This window comes from Cynoglossus semilaevis, chromosome 19 (genome assembly GCF_000523025.1).
Source record: "Cynoglossus semilaevis isolate Cse_v1.0 chromosome 19, Cse_v1.0, whole genome shotgun sequence".
Taxonomy (NCBI): domain Eukaryota; kingdom Metazoa; phylum Chordata; class Actinopteri; order Pleuronectiformes; family Cynoglossidae; genus Cynoglossus; species Cynoglossus semilaevis.
In genome coordinates this window covers 3,045,249-3,062,143 of record NC_024325.1, presented here as the reverse complement: position 1 = coordinate 3,062,143, position 16,895 = coordinate 3,045,249, and the positions used below count along the sequence as shown (strand labels likewise).

Here is a 16,895-nt window from a genome sequence, read left to right as displayed (position 1 = left end):
CAACGTCCTGAAGAAGTCACTGTAGACAACAACGTTTTCAGACAAAATTGTAGTCTCGGTTCAGTCTGGTCTTCTTCCGTGGAGAGACCTGTAATAAAAGTCAACAGAAGCAAGAAAAATCCATGTGTATTTTAGTGTAAAGCAGATGAAAATGTAATAAAGGTGAGTGGGTTTAAATCCCCCGAGAAACGTTGACTTAAGGCTGACTAGGACTGAAATAGAGCAGACAGTGGAATAATTTTGGTTGAAGCAGTTTGGATATAACATTTGAGCAAGGCGAGCCTGAGATTTTTAGGACCTGCGAGCAAAGATAGTGAGTGAAGTGTGAAAAGAACGTCGGAGATGGAGCTGCAAGTCATGAAGGAAGACCCTGGGGAGTAAAGTGAAAAAGGACAAGAGGAGGAGTTATACAGTGGGAGGTCAGAGTGAGATGACGGCAGATGATTGTTATGGTGATCCCTGGGGGGATCAGCCAAAATACTTCCTTTTTTTTCTAGACCATATTTGCTACAATAACAATACTAAAGTAACGGTGTATTTAGCTCACCGTGTAGGTCTGTCTCAGTGTCCGTAATGTTGTATACCTCCGCTTTATCCACGGTGGCTTGTTACTTACACACTTGAACACACACTTACACTTACAGTTATTTGGTCCATCGATGTAATGCGAAATATTTATTTTAGTCTACCCGCTGCCCTTAATGTTGTGTTCAGTGGCAGTTTTGCCCGTTGTTTATGGTTCCTGGCAGCCGCTTTTATTTCTCTAATCGATTTTGCTTTTTTGCCACGTGTCAGCTGAAAACAGGATTTAATCTCTCGCCGGTCCCTGTAGTTTAGAGGAGTCCACATAAAACACATAAACATAATAAACAAACACATTGACATAAACATAATGAGGGAGTGGGGGGGTGGGGAGGGGGATCATTGGAAATGCTCCAGTGACTTTCACTGACCTGATATTCACAGATATCAGTTAAAAGCCTCTGGTTCACGGAGACGCTTCGTCAACGTTACATCCCCAAAGGGGGAGCATTTAGTGAGAGTTGGTGGAGTGTTAAGAGGTGAAGAGGAAGCAAAGAGGGATAAATCTATAATCACCCAAAGTGCTGGTTGCCATTTGCATCGGTAAAGCGATAGCCTGGCCCAGAGTGTCTTTGCTTTTTTGTTGTTGTCTGTCTGTTAAAATCTAAAACTAAAACTGAAAGCCTGATGTTAACAAACATTATCAACATTTACGCCTTTACTCTAGTTCTTACTCATTTTGGTTCACGGGCCACATGAAACCTTATTAGCTGTCAAGTTGGCTGCACCAGTACAATCATCACCAGTGTAATCATAATAATAATTAACTATAGTAACAAGTCCATGTTTTCCCCCTTTGTTTCATGCAAACACATACAAGTATATTAGATATGTATGATTATTCATTCACATTTAATGAAATATAATTTTTCAAAAAACATCCTGAACATGAATAGTATTTTTTTATTTTCAAAATTCATCAACTGAACTGAACTGCCGAGCGGGCCGATTCTGGTCCCCGGGCCGTATGTTTGACAACCCTGCTCTAGTTTAACTCAGTTAAATGTAGTGTACTGTGGCAGGGATTTCTCACCAAATGAGTTGAGTTCTTCACACATTGTGGTGCTGTACACCCCCAAATACATTATAAAAATAGCTTTAATAAAAATCCTCACTTTTTTACTCTACTTTTTTTTATCTTATCTTATTTTGTGGATACAAAGTGATTGTTCTGAAATCAAGCTCTGTGCAGCTGCAGAAAACAAAAAAGTGTAAAGTTGACCTCCTGTAACCCAGGATATAGATTATTCCTCTGTGAACAGAGTCTGATCACTCAGAATAAATGAGAACATCCGAGGAGCCGTGCAGAGCTTTAAGGTTTCCCTCACCGTGGAGACAATGTCTTGTCAAACGAGGGGAACTAATCTCATTAAGGCCGCGTTCACTTCAGATCGGGTCAATCGCAATTGGTGACTATTTGTCTCAGGCTGCGGCCGTAGTAGGAGGAACAAAAGCAATAAACAACAAAGTAAATGTTTCTGGTATAGTTCAGCTGGTAGGAACTACTACTGAAGCTATAAACATTTTTTTTAAACTCAAATTGAACATAAACTACAATGTGTAAATATATTGGTGTAAAATATTTTAGTGACAGTTATTTTCTGGGGTCACATGTACATATATATTTATATATATTAGCAAATATATTTATAGCACCCTCTGCCTGTGAGAAGTGTCAACTACATCCTCTCTGTTCAATAACAATAACCCCAAATACTCCTCATTTAACCACAGGAAGGCACATCTTTGTAGGTCACCTCTCAGAATCCTGAGAGTTAGTGATGCCGCATGATTTACCTCTCTTGGGAATCCTGCTGTCTCTGATTATACCAGCAGAGAGCAGCGTTCTGCATTCATACCAACGTTAACCTTCATTCTTCAACGTCACAATAACACAACCAAAGTATGTCCAAATTCAACAAATGAAATTAAAGATTTTGCAAAAAAAAAAGAAGAAAAAAAAAGTATTGTGTCAAAGCAGTCAGCGGTGCGACATCCGGTCGTCCACGGTCGTGCGTGAAATTACGGCTGTTGTCAATTGTCAAGGTTATGAATGAGATAAGAATCATCCTTTTAATTTTGCCAGCAGTGTTGCGTGATCAACAGGTGAGCACGATGTTAATTCTGTGACTCTTAGTATGTTGTAGTACAAATAATGACTTTTACATTTTTTCAAACTTAAATGATGGTCTATGCCAGACCTGGGCAAACTAAGGCCTGGGGGCCGGATGCATCCCGTTCAGCTTTTTATTCTGGCCCGCCAAACTTTTCCAAACTTTTCTAATTTATATATATATATACTTCTGCCATTTCCCTGCAATACCCACGTTTCCCCAATAGATGGCCTAGAAAATGATGAAAGCATTTTAGCTTAGTGTCCGGTTGGGGATTTGGTCAAAGTCAGAGGTCTTGTTGGTCAGAACCGTAGTTCCAGAGGCTGAGCCATGCTGGGGCTCAGTTCTGAACGGGGATTCGAACGAACAGGAAATGAACACTGGTCATTTGCAGTAAAAAAAAGTAATATGTAGCTGGGGGCAAGGTTCTCAATTTGCTGGTTTATGTTTTCACCTTGACAGGCGTGGGCTTTCAGATAGGACCACAGGAATGAGATTATGAATATAAATGCCCCGGAATGAGTGGCGGGGTGGCGGCGGTCACCTTTAAAGACAGTGTAAGGACAGTGGACACCCGGCGTTACGTAAGGTCTTTAGGTCTTTATACAGCGGGAGCACCTGCGGTGTATCGTCATCTAATTAGGATCTCCTTCCAGATGGCACTAATGGGATGGTTTGAGGAGCAGACCCATTTGGGAGCAGAACCCAGCCAAGAATTCTGATCTTTTCACTAAGAAATTAAATCACTTGTTTTCAGAAGCTCGGAAGCTCGGAGTCTCTCCGCCGAGATTTGTTCCCTCGTGACATGGACCTGAGTAAGAGAAAGAGGATGAAATGGAGTCATTATTCTACCATATAATCTATACATTAGGTCGGTAATGATATGAAATTCTGACTTTTTTCACCAAACGTATTTGCGGCGGTCAGATTTGTGACAAGCTGCTCTACTGCTGCCTGATGTCTAGTTGAGACTATAAGTAAGAAAATAAAGGTAAAAGACTGATTATGTCCTGTCACAGATGGAGGCAGCAGAGTATGAAGTCGGTACTTGTGGTTTTGCTCTCTTTTTGAGTCAGTTTATTCGTCACCTCAGTTTGGCAGCACATGATGTGTTTCATCTCAACTCAAGCGTCATTGGTACAGAAGCTGATCTTTGTGAGTCAACATGAACGCAGCACCGACACAAAAGTCCTGCTACTGAAATACATACAAAACAAAGGTTTAATCCAACCATCAAACAGGAGCTCCCATTAGCATTGAACTGCACCCAGGGAGCGGCGTTGTCTTTAGCGGTAGCTCGACATACCACAGTGCTTTGGATTCGACCAACCAGTCCTCCAATTACAGCCCAGTTATTGAACCACCAGGCCTCAGGATGTTTACAAATGGCAGAGAAGAGTCTTCAACTATTTTGGCTTATCGGAACGAGACCAACCTGAGAAATTGGGAATTTGGGAAGCGAACTTGTCTGAGTCTGTCCAACAGCAATGTCATAGTCAAACTCGCTTTTTAATCAAATCTATCGGCCCACTGTGTTTCGACCATGTGAACCACTTCGATGACACAGACCAGCATTTGAGAAACCCCTCTACCGAATGCCAGAAAATCCCCCAGGGACGTTTGACGTCGCATCTGTTTTGGCGACACCTCGTACAGTGCCAGCTTCAATTGACCACCAGCTGCTGATAAGCAGAACCAACAGTTGGAGGAGGTGTTGGACGTTTTTGGAGATGCGAGAAGACAGCCATCTGAGGGGAGGTGAAGTCAGGTATCAGATTCACGGCGACAGGCACATTAGAGGCAGCATTCAGCTGAATGGGAGCACATAAAAGCATCCAGACAGGCGCCTGGTATCCAGTTATTAATATTTTATTGCTTATTAGAGCAGCCATGTGTTCCAGCATCGGGGGCCGCAGCTCGTGTGCCATCTTCCCTCCTCTCGTGTTTGTGCTGTCTGCTGTTCCCCATGAATATGACGTCCACGTCAATGTCGGGGGAAATGACACATTTCTTTCTTAGTGGTTGAAGACTGAAGGGAAAAACACAAAGTAAGTCAAGTGTAACTCCATCTCAGGAGCCATAATTCACATGAGGTGAAAAAGCCTCATTAGTTAATTTTTTTTATAATTTTTTTTTAGGATTTTCCCCCCTAATTCACATGAGGTGAAAAAACCTCATTAGTTAATTTTTTTTTTAATTTTTTCTCAATTTTTTTTAATTTTAGTGTATTGTATCTAAACATATTCTAATTAGAATGTGTTTTTCCCATTAGAGTGTTTGGGTCTGGCTTTGTGAATTGGGCAAAGCGAGAGACTTCGGGGTCTCAAAGCAACTCGGTAAGAAACAATGTTGAAATTCAAATTCAAATTGTTTGTTAATAAGAGTGAGCTGGAGACCCGAATCACAAAGAAAAGCTAATGAGACAATCACTCAAACTAATTAACTCCACAAAACTTGGGAATAACCTCACGTCGCGCTGCTAAGACTTGACCACCGACACTGTTTTTTTTTCTCTCTCTATGTGTGCGGCATAATGAGATAGATTTAATTTGGACACACAATTGTGCATGTAATTAGGCTTTGATCTGTAAAGGCGGGCTGCCCTGCTAGCAATGTTCCCTCTAAGCTGCGCGCGTGCGCAATCGCGCACTAGAAAATCTATTTAGCGCATAAATAACATCAAGCATAAACGCATTAATTAAAATCCAATATTAGACTTAATCTAATCTAATTAATTCGCCCAATAATATTGTTTTTTTGTTTCTCACGCAGGGGGTGACAGGTGTCCAGCCAATGATACAATACGGTTCATTTACGGTACGAAGCCAATCATGGCATTGACGGTGCTTGCGTCTGGGTTCTACCTATATGAGCCGTGCAGGTTAGCTAGCAGGTTAATAGATACTAATACAAACCCTGCATCATGGCGAAACGAACAGGCAGCGACACAACCACTCACCAAGCCACAGTGAAAAAGAAATGCAGTTCTTTTAAGATGGAATGGTTGTCGGAGTATGTGCAAATTGAAGAAAAAGCGGTGAAATTGAGTGAGATTTTTTCTTTTTCAAGTGAGAAAGGTCTACTCTGCAAAACATGCAGCGATGCCAAAGTAGCAAGTGAGTTTTCAGAGGGAAAAATGTGGATTGAATGGAAGCTGGATTATCTCAAGCGTCACGTTCAGCATAAAAGTCATTTAAAGGCTGTCGAAACTACACGAAGACTCAAGATGGGGCAGGGGATTGGTACGTTATTGCGGGAGAGCGCAAAAGACCGAGAGAAAAGGAACGAGTTGTCACACAAAACAAAATCGGACCCTGAACAAGTTAAAGTTCTCATTGACAATATTTTACTTGCCATCAAAATGAATGCATCAATGCTGTCAGTTCAACAAATCCACGATCACATGGCAAAGTACGTGAGTATACCAGAAAGCTGGCGAAGCAAAAACTATGCCTTTGAATTTGTGAACTCAATCAATGATATAGTGCAGAATGAGACTATGTGCAGTATTAAAAATTGTCTTTTTTTTGAGTGGACCAAATTACTTATTTAAAAATAAAGCGCGCATATCTGATGTTGCTCACAGTAGTCCTCAGTTTGCTCAGGGAGCTTGTGTGTATGCCCAGATACATGAAAAATTAGAGGGAACATTGCCTGCTAGTACATCTACGGGTGAAGGTGATCTCCGTGGTTTCAAATCCATACTGGGATTTATCTGTTCTTGCCGTACTAGCATGTTATAATTATGTTGTCACGCTGCCAAGAAAATAATTTAGAGGAAAAAAAAATCACCATTCACAAAAGATGCAGATTAAATCCAAATATACAGAACAAAAACGGACTCATATCATATTCAAGGAAAGAAATACTTATGCTTTTTGTGTGTAAAAAAAACAACTTTTGACTCCTTTTGACCTGATTTTATATTTTTACTGCTAGCTAACATTTGGCCTCCTTTATTTTGTTTAGCTAAAAAATACCATTTTTACATTTTTTTTATTTCATGGTAAAGTTTGTGAAGTCAAGTTAAAATCTAAATGTATTCATTTTTTTTCCCCCACCCAATTCCAAATTCTCCCCTTCCTCTGTTTTTAAACATGGCACCTTCCCACAGGAAGTTGCCATAAAAGGACTTTAGTGGGCGGGGCAAAGGTTGGCAGTTCATTCCTCCAAACCACAGGGTGATCATGTGCTAGCTACAGCAAAGGTGAGAGCAAAAATAAAGATCCTAAAGTCTTAAAAACCAAATAAAACGTATTTGTGTTTTTGCCCCCTTTTCCATAAATGTGAAATGTAAAAGATGAAATGTCAACACAAACTTTATTAGACCAATCAAAACAATGATCTCCAGGCCTCAAACACTTGTTGGTGTGACTGAACAACTAGCTAAAACAAACAAAATAACATTGTGGGAATGTTCACATCTTTCTACATTACACGCGTGATTAGTTCAATATTTGTTCTAAATTAATGAAAGATTTAACATACGATACATTTGGAAAACAGGCTGTTTCAGGAACCAAAAGATTCTGGAAAGACGTTTCTATCACCAGCTATAGGCCAAGAGTCTACCAAATGATTTAGATTCGTCCCTGTTTTGTTGAATTCGATTTGATTTTCAAAGTAATAGACGTCGGTGATGTTAGAAAAGAACAGAATTTCAGGCCGAAACGTCTGAGGCTCGCAGCTGGGGCTGGTCAGTGGAAATGAGAAAGCATTAAAAGCTCATTCTTCTTGACAAGACACCTCGCCTAGCTGTTAGCACTAGCTCCTCTTGTTAGCGGGAGTTTTATCCTCGGAGCAATAACCGTCTCCAGGTTTAGATTCTCCTGCTGTTTTCTTGGTGGTGTGATGTCAGCATTAAGTGAGTGACTCTGAGTGGAATTCCAATGCTGGAGCTTCATAAGCCCGCTCATTTATAGGGGCGAGAAAAACACAACACTTCGTTTGTTCAGATTACGATTCAAGGGTTTGTGGAGAGCAGGAGTGGTTGCCATGGAGAATGTGCTAATGAAAGTATTGTTTAAGTCAATTAATGACATGTTAGAATAACTGGCTGTATTAGGGGGATTGTGGCAGTGCATTAGTCATGTGATGTCTGACACCTGGTGTAGTCACTTATTTATTATCGGGGCTATGTACAGAGGTCCACCAACCAACTATTGAAACACACGTTCACACTTAACACAATTCTGTGAGAAGAAACTGCAGAAAAAAACTTTGTTTTAAATCCTGAAATAGTGTCTTTCTTAACCAACGTAATTAAAAATACAAATAGTGTCTTTCTTAACCAATGTAATTAAAAATATATATCAATATTAAAACAAAACATTTAAATTAAATTCATTTGAGGCTAAACTATTTAAAAATGACTTGTAAATTCAACATAAGTAATCCAATTTTGCTTTCGTCTCCAACCGAACAGCTTTATAATAAGATTTATAATTTAAATTACCGGTTAAATGGTAATAAAAAGTAATAAAGTGATAGAGAATTAGTATTTAAAGACTTTTTTTTTTCTTTTTTTGACATAGCTTTGCTAATTACACAATGGAGTCACAATTACATTTTATATTTCTATAATATTTTGTTCTGTTTTGTCATATAAATAGTGTGGAGCAATGAAGTACACGTGGACAGGATTGGAAGAAAAATCTTACCATACCTCGGCTGATGTTTCTTTCTTTTGATCTGACGCTTCAATGTAATTTGACGTGCAGGAAAAAAAGAAAGAAAGAAAGGAAGAAAGAGGGTGACAGCGGTTGAGACGTGAAGAACAAGGACAAGAGGAGACGCTGCGAGAGAAGAAAAGAGGAAGAGGGAACGGGAGAGGTCTGGACTGACTGTCAAACAGGTACAAAGACACAACTGGAGAGGAACATGAGAATGAGAAGCAGCAGAAGTTGGAGAGGGGAAAAATAGAAGAAAGAGACAGAATGTGATGCAGATGAACTGTGTGTGTGTGTGTGCGTGTGTGTGCGTGCGCTCTCTCTCTGAAACACAGGCAACTGAATGTTTCTGTGTTCCAGTCTGCTGCTGTCACACCCTGCTGGGGCTGCTGCAGGAGAGGAAGTTGGGACAGAGACTGTAGCTGTGACTGTTCTGTGACGGTGTGTGTACGTGTGTTTGTGAGAAGTATATTCTTGTCCCAGGTAGTGTTGACCTTGCCTCAAACATTACAAAGCCACAAATTCTCCAAAAAACAGATAAACACTCCAAGGTTACACTAATGCGAGGCTTGAATAAACAGATGGTGTTTTAATTTCAATGAATGTTTATCTCTGAAAAGACTGGAAAGACGCAGCACACAGATTTCACAAAAAAAAACAAAACAAAACAGTCTGACGAACAAAATAACACAGTAAGAAAAGCTCAAAGTAGAATGAGAAGTAATTAGTAACACCATTCCTGGTCCATTTGTTGACGTCTGTTCCGTCTGGATGTTCTCTGCTGGTTCCTTTCATAATTTTTTTGAAGTCTTAATGATCGCTAACAAGAAAATTGTTGTTAATCCAATTTGTGTGGAATTTCCGTGTGGAATAGCAGTCGGTAGATGATTCAAGACTGGCTTTGTTTGATGCTAGTAGAGAAGTTAGTGGATGAGGTTTTAACAGTGGATTTAAAAAATATATATATATACAGTGTTCCTTCGCTATATCGCAGTTCTCCTTTCGCACCCTTAGTACATCGCATTTTTTTTTCATTATTTTCAAGAACAATAATTATTTGCTAGCCTAAAAGAGAAAACAGTATTTAAATAAATGAAAAGACTTTTTGCAACACATACATACAAGATAATACATAAAAAAACATGTACAGTACGTACTGTTGGAAAATCTGTATACTGTATACTGTATTTGGTGATCATTTATTAATGTAGGGTAATTCCCCAAGTTGGACACAGGAGGGCACTGTTTTAGTTCGACTGTTGATAAAAGTGTGGCGGAGGTTCGTTAAGGCTAAATATATGAGTAAATAATATAATAACTATCTTGCCAGGACTTGGCGAATTTTCCCATTTCGCGGTGGGACTTGGAACGCAACTTAAAAATTAAAAAGTTTGGTGTCCTTACCCACAATGAAATAACTTTTAGAGTCAAAACTTTTAAAACCGAGCCGCTTTCATGATACGCTAGCTCAATTAGCTTTAGCTAGACGATGAGGGATCTTCTGAGTTTATTGTAAGATTACGATTTTTTTTTCTAGAAATATTATGACTTTATTCTCATAAAGTTACGTCATTTCATTTTTTCCATTCCTAATATGCCTCTTACTTTCACATGTACAACACTTTAGTGGAGAAAATGAGCACTGCTAAAGGTTGTGTGGCTCGAATTATCGCCCCCTGCTGGTGTAACTCTAGTGACGATGAGTACTGTGATGAGTACAGACTTACACGTGTACGGCAGAAATACTAACTACTACTCCACATCACTGTGATATGGAGTGGGTGTGAAAGCCTCTCTTCCTCCTGTCTCCCAGCTCTGCTCTTCACCAGTCTCTGCATTATGACATCCTCTGCACCAAACTATGACTTCCAAGTTATACCACTGTATGGAGGATTTTTTTTCAGTTCATAATAATATCATTGCTTAAAATTGGGGGAAAAACTAGAGTGTAGTCATTTATTTAATCTCATTTAAATACATTAATTTAAGAAAAGCTTCTTCATATAAAAAAGCAATAAATCTCCTGCAGGGCACTGTGTGTACTTTACAGGGAGGAGTGATTTTATTCCAAGCCTGCGGTCTGTAAAAGGAAACTGCAGTTTTGAGAAGCTCTGAGTGCACCCAGGGGACACTTTAAAAAAAAAAAAAAAGAGAGATTTTCTGCTGTACTTACTGTAAATAGTTGCAAGTACGTATGGAAATACAAGACGATGGCGTGCCTTACAGAGCCTCTGCCAGGCAGGAAGTGTTAGGGAGTTGGAGTCGTCAGTCCTGACTGTGAAGCCAACGCAAAGTTTGGTGAAAATAAAAGCTTCCCGAACGCTGCAGCGATCAAACTGTGCGTGTCGACAGATGTCGGGAAGAAAAGAGTTGTTTACCCCTGACAGGTAGAACGTGCACCCTGGGTATATTGTACATATGTTCAGGACACGTCTGAATGTGTCCGTGCTGTTGGGGTGTTTTCTTTACGTCCTGTCGTGGGTATTCCTCGTGTCTGGAGAGAAGCGAGGTTTCTGCCTCACTCAGGCAAAACTATATCGGCAGGTGTTGACAGTTGTTGTCCTGTCTTCTTCTCGCTGTCTGTCTAAAACCCTGACAGCTGTTCCATTTCAGACGCTTCTTTGGTCTCCCAGCGTAGCCTTTCTTTTCTTATAGCTGTGTTCCCTTTTAGTTAATGGTTTATAGTAGGCACTGTCGACAGCAGGCGCTCAACACGCAGTGGATCTTCAAAGATACTGCGGTGGGGGGGCTTTTTATTACACATCTGTGGGTAATATATATGTATGTTTATACAATATATGTGTGTATGTATATAATGTGTGTGTTTGTGTCATGAATGTGTATGTGTGCATTTATGCAAGTACATCTGTATGTGTGCATTTGTAAGTGTATGCTTTGTGTCATGAATGTGTATGTGTGCATATGTAAGTGTATGCATGTTTTTATATACATGTAGCTCAGGGGTGTCAAACATAAGGCCTGCGGGCCTAAACCAGCCCGCTGGGGTGTTCAGTCCGGCCCGCTAGATAAATTTCAACACTTCATGTTTGTGATTTAATTTGTCCAATTATATTTAATTGACTATGACGATTTTCTAATAAACTTGTACTTATTAGCACAAAACAAATTAAGAAAAACATGGACTTACTGTTATGTTTAGGTAATATATGTTGTGATTGTACTGGTCCGGCCCAGTTCACATGTAATCAGTTCATCTTTTGTATCAATTATCACGTCTCAGGTCCTACTTGTAACAGGAGACACCGTTATATTCCATCATTCTCCTTGGTTCTCCCTTCTTTTGCTTCTTTCTCCACTCCCCTCCTTCTTATTTTCCCCTTTTTGTCTTCTTTCCAACAATCCTTCAACTAGATCTCTCCTTTTCTCCTCTGCCCCATTTCTTTCCTCACTAACCTCTATGGATTTCCCTTCTTCTTCTTCTTCTTCTTCCTCTTCTTCCATTGTCCTTCTACTGTGTTTCCCTCTCTGTTCCTTTTGTCTTTTCTTTTGCGTTTCTCCTGGACAATCCTTTGTGCTGGCTTTCGTTTCCATTTTCTCTGTCCTTCCCACTCCTGTCATCTTCCTCAAAATGGAAAAAAAATGGTAGGGAAGCAGGTGGTGAGGGAGGGAGGTGAGGACGGGTGAATACGCTGAGATGGAGATGGAGATGTGACTGTGATCCAGTCATTAAAACAGCTGCCTAATTGATATGACAAGCTGTTAAGTGATGGTCTCTACTTTTCTATCCATTATTCAGATCATGACTGTTATGTGGTGTTATGTTATGATAGCAGCCTGATGCTCATTAGAAACCCGCCTGTGTATGAGGGAGTCACTTACAGTACTTTGTTAATGCTACTGAGGAATACAAAACACAGTAATTTATGGTAATATTCTAGTGAAATCACAAGCTCAGACACTGGAACTGTTGTACAGCTGGTTATCGTCTGTGATTTATAGTCTACATTTTCAGGGTGTTGTTCATTTTACTGTACACTGATGGACCAGCTAACTGGCAACAACTGGGGTTTATTATGTTCTTACATTATCGCGTTAGAAAACCCCCACTGCATATGACCTGTACTTGTCACAAAAAGTATGTAGAGCATAATGAAAAAAGGGATCTTCTAGTTTCAGTTTACTCTCAGTTTATTTACTCAGTGTGACACCCTGGCCTGTTTAGTTGAACACACTCTGGATATACCTGCAGGAATTGAAGAAACACACATGAAGCTATGTCTTGTTTTTTTTGTTTGTTTTATTTTTAGTTTATATACATATCTGCTGCTGCCATCTGGTGGAAAGGTATTAAATTGTCTGCTTGTCACTGTTGGTCAGGCAAACAAAGGCAACTTAATTGCAGTGTAAAAAATGATAATTTTGTGCCACGGCACCGTAGTTGGAAGTCACCAGCATTAATTCTTACAACCACATATCTGTAGCTTAATATATGTACATTTTTATTTAAATGTTTTAGCTCTACAGTAGGTTTTTACCAAAGTTTTTTTTTGTATTTTGATTTGGACAAGTAGATTTTGTGAATTCATTTTTTTACTTTTTCTGATTTTCTCAATCGTTTTAATCTTTAACATCTTGGACAAGTAGATTTTGTGAATTCATTCATTCATGTTCTACCTTAGTAATTCAATGTAGTTGATTGCTACTCTTATTTCAATTAAAAACAATTCAATTTAAAATTCATTTTTGCTTCACTGTTAGAAGGAGAATTTAGAGGATTACAGACTGTTTGCGATGTAAAATTCAGAGGCATAAGAAAGCAACGGAGACAGTGCAGCTCGTGTTCTCTGGCTGAACTTTACTCATTTATGCCAAAAAACTTTCTCTGTCAGTGCCAGTCTGCAGCAGCTGCTGGAGCATTTCCCTCCAACTAACTTCCGTGCCTTTCGCTTCCATTTCTATACAATACCGCCGAGCGGACGGAGTTCGCCGAGTGCTCTCAAAAGATAAAGAGAGAGCCGTTAGTTAAAGCGCAAGGGTTTCACATGATGGAGCTGAAGGACAAAGTAAACAGCTCAATTGTACTTCCTGTCCCGTGTTGGCGAATGTGAGCCGCAGTCACAGCAGAGCAGCAGCGTTTTATCTTACATTTTTCAAAGCGGGCTGCGAGTCGGTGCTGCTTCACCACTCTGTGATTCATTTCTCCCGCGGAGGTCAAAGGTCACAGTCGGCGACTGCGCAGCGAGCCGAGTCTCTGGCGTTCCAGTCAAGGACACATCGGCAGATATGGATGTGTAGGTCACGGGGGGGTCATCTGATGAATGATGATCTGTACACTCTTCGCTCACGTTCCGTTTACTTGCGCACCTCGCATACATGAAGATCAGGGTGAAGGTTAATTGGAGATTCTTCTTGGGAGACGCGACCTCTCGATTTTGGCCCAGTCTTAGGATGGTGACCTTTGAACTCCAGCCTGTGGCCCTTAGGATTAGCCGTGATAAGTAGTAAAGACACTTTGTGGGCATGGAACCAAGTTTTGATTTTTCTTTTTTAACTAATTTTTAAAATTTGGCTCCATCCTCTGACGCTGTGACATGTTATAGAACAGGTTCACACAACTGTCAACAACAATTATGAATACATTTGGTATTTACTCCGGGTTAGATTTTGGAAGGTCACAGCCCGAGCTTCTTCGGCACAGCTTTCAAGCAACTCCAATTTTTTTTTTGGTTCTTTATTTCATTTGAATAGTACTTTTCGAACTGAGGAATATATATGAAATTCATATATATTCCTCAGTTGTGCATGTTCAGTTTTTTAATTTTTTTTCATATAAAATAAAATGTATGAAAAAAAATTCTTTCTAATTTTTTTTTTTTATTTTAAATTAATATTTATTAATATATATTTAAATATATATATTATATAATAAATATTTAAATAATTAAAACTAAATTTTTTTAGTTGTGCGTGTAAAACTGAAAAAATACAGTTTTTTCAGTAAATTTCAGTAAAAAAAGTATCATATTTTTAAAAAAATGAAAGTTGTGCATGTAGACATACATTCATATTGTGAATGTATGTCTACACGCACACATATACACACGTGCAAATATAATTTAATTTTTTTACCACAGCAGTTTCACTTTTCGTTGCTGGCACGTTGCAGTGTTCTTTAGGATACATGAAACTTCAGGCAAAGCGAGCATGTCAAACCAAAAGCGCACAGTCTATTTACATTGTGACACTTCCCGAAATATATTTAGCATTAACGCTGAGCGGCAGAGCGTAATCGGATTTTCCGCTTATATTTTAGTAAAAAAAAAAAATCACATCCCCCTAATTAGCCCTGGTCTCCTGCCAGACCTTCTTTACCAACTGTAATCCCGTCATGGAACACAAGGTGCTGGATGTTTCCTGACCCCTTCCTAAACAGAGTGAATCATGTCCCCACGTCTTTCAGATTTATGGCTGCATCAATACTTTTAGGCCACGTGGTTGTAGTGATAAATGGCCGCCTTTCGATGTCCTGGGGTTTTTTTCATAAAAAGTGGAGAAGAAATCGCAGGAGGCAGAGGACAGTATCCGGTGGCGAGTTTTGGACCAAGGTGAATGCAAAGATGGGGAGAAAGTGATGAGGGAGACAGAATCGTTCTTAATGGAGGTGATGAAGAGAAGGCGGGGGGGGGCTAGTGTGGAGTAGAACTCCATAATGGTTCTTTGAAAGTGCTGAAAGAACTGGGTTAGTGGATAGAAAGAGAGGGAGGCGTGTAGGAAGGCTGACATGTAATGAGGAAAGGTTGAAGCCGGAATGGAAATGAAAGCAGTGGAAAATGAAGGTGGCACTTTTTTTTTTTTTGGAGATGAAGACAGTTGAGGATTAGAAAAATACAAATAAAAAAACGAAGGAACAGTTGATAGATTAAAATCTCTGCGGGAGAGCAAACGGCAACAGAGCGGTGAACAAACGCCGTGTGGTTTCCCAGCGGTGATTGGATTATTCTCTGTCCAGAAACATGCTGCTCACACAGAGGCGACTCGGATTAGGGCTCCTGTGATGTTGGAATCTAAATTTAAATTTAAACTTTGTATCGTCAGTGTGTAAAAAGAAATAAAAGAAGAGACGGCAGATACAGACAAAAGCACAGCATTATAGAGAGAAAAAAATACTTTTCTCTGAGAATTGGTCAACTTAAAAGATGTTTTTTTTTTTTATCTTGCCCACTTTACCAAAAAGAAAAATCTGTCAAAAATAAGCTCTGACAAAGCGGCTCCTACACTGGTTGATGTTAAGTTGATCTTCAGCCGTGGTAGTGCAGTGATAGCAGTGGCAGTGGTGGCAGGGTGTTGATGTAAATCACATTAAGATTTGCCTCTTCATGGTTGTCTGGGTAATTTCATCTGCTGTGATACCTGCCATCGACGACTCTGTGAGCTTATAGCTGTGGACAGATTCATGTCAGAGGGGGGTGGGAGGGGGGTGAGGAGTTCACAGCTAAAGAGATTAAACTGCAGGAAGAGACATGTTACACACAAGTGAATGAAGATCTAAAATACTGCATTAGGTTTTGGACACGGCCGCCTTTATCGTATGTGTATTTTGAGCAGTACAGTGATTTTTGTAAGTGTATTTCTCTTCGGACTGTTTGATTTTGTCATGATTTAATCCCACCAAATGTTTTTATTTTATGAAAAACTGATTAACTCTTAGACCCAAAATGGTATTCTTATACAGATGCAAGTGAAGTTTTTTTTTTCTCACAGACTGGAAGGACCTCACACCAGAAGGGTGATTACTGCTCTTAACTTACAGCAAGAGGATGAAAGTTCCCTGCTGTAACTGATAGCCTATTTTTTTTATGAAGTTTGCATTTTTCCCACTGTTTGCGTCGGTTTTCTCCACGTACTCTTACTTCCTCAGTTTGTCCAAAAACATGCAGGATTAGTTTACTGTATTTTGCTTCTGTGATAAATTGATATACATTTACGTTTTATAATTTCATTTTTTACATTTGACTGTTGTAATATCCAGCTGATTAACAGGAATGTGTTTTCCAATCGGCCATATTTTACCGTTATGTTACTTCCTTTTAGTGTTTTTTTTTTATTTAATAAAGATTATATTTTCCTAATTACAGCATTTGTTAACAGGAAGTTTATAAAACCTTCCTAAATTAAAAATACGTGTCTGTACATGGACAGCTCACAAAGCAAAATATTTATCCACTTATTACATTTTTTTATTTTAAAATTAGGAAGCGGAGCACATAGCTTTTTGTTTTTTTTTTTTTTCTAAATGCATGTTCATAGATTTAAAAATGCACCTTCCCAGGACTGGTATTATTATCTGCCCTTAAGCTCTCCCTGCTGCTGCTTCAACAACCTGGGGACCTTTTCATCACAGTTTTTTTTTTTTGTCAGAATAATGATCTAGGTTGGTAGAAAGACAAAAACAGAATGAATACATTCATGAATACATGATTAGACTCTCTGCTGCCTTGAATGTACGTGTTGAAAGTTTCAAAAAAAAAAAAAAAAAAACCAATCTTTTGCAAATCTTTGTAATTTCAAG

The 16,895-nt window shown here is 39.3% G+C and overlaps 1 long non-coding RNA gene across 2 annotated transcripts in view; it reads left to right on the top strand.

Annotated features, from left to right (window-relative positions):
* Positions 1-6,841: 6,841 nt before the first annotated feature.
* Positions 6,842-16,895, top strand: part of LOC112488664 (uncharacterized) — a 21,205-nt gene continuing 11,151 nt past the window's right edge. For both annotated transcript variants that reach the window (XR_003053000.1, XR_003052999.1), the window contains exons 1-2: positions 6,842-6,903; positions 8,417-8,550. This is a non-coding gene — a long non-coding RNA (uncharacterized LOC112488664). The remainder of the gene's footprint in view (positions 6,904-8,416; positions 8,551-16,895) is intronic.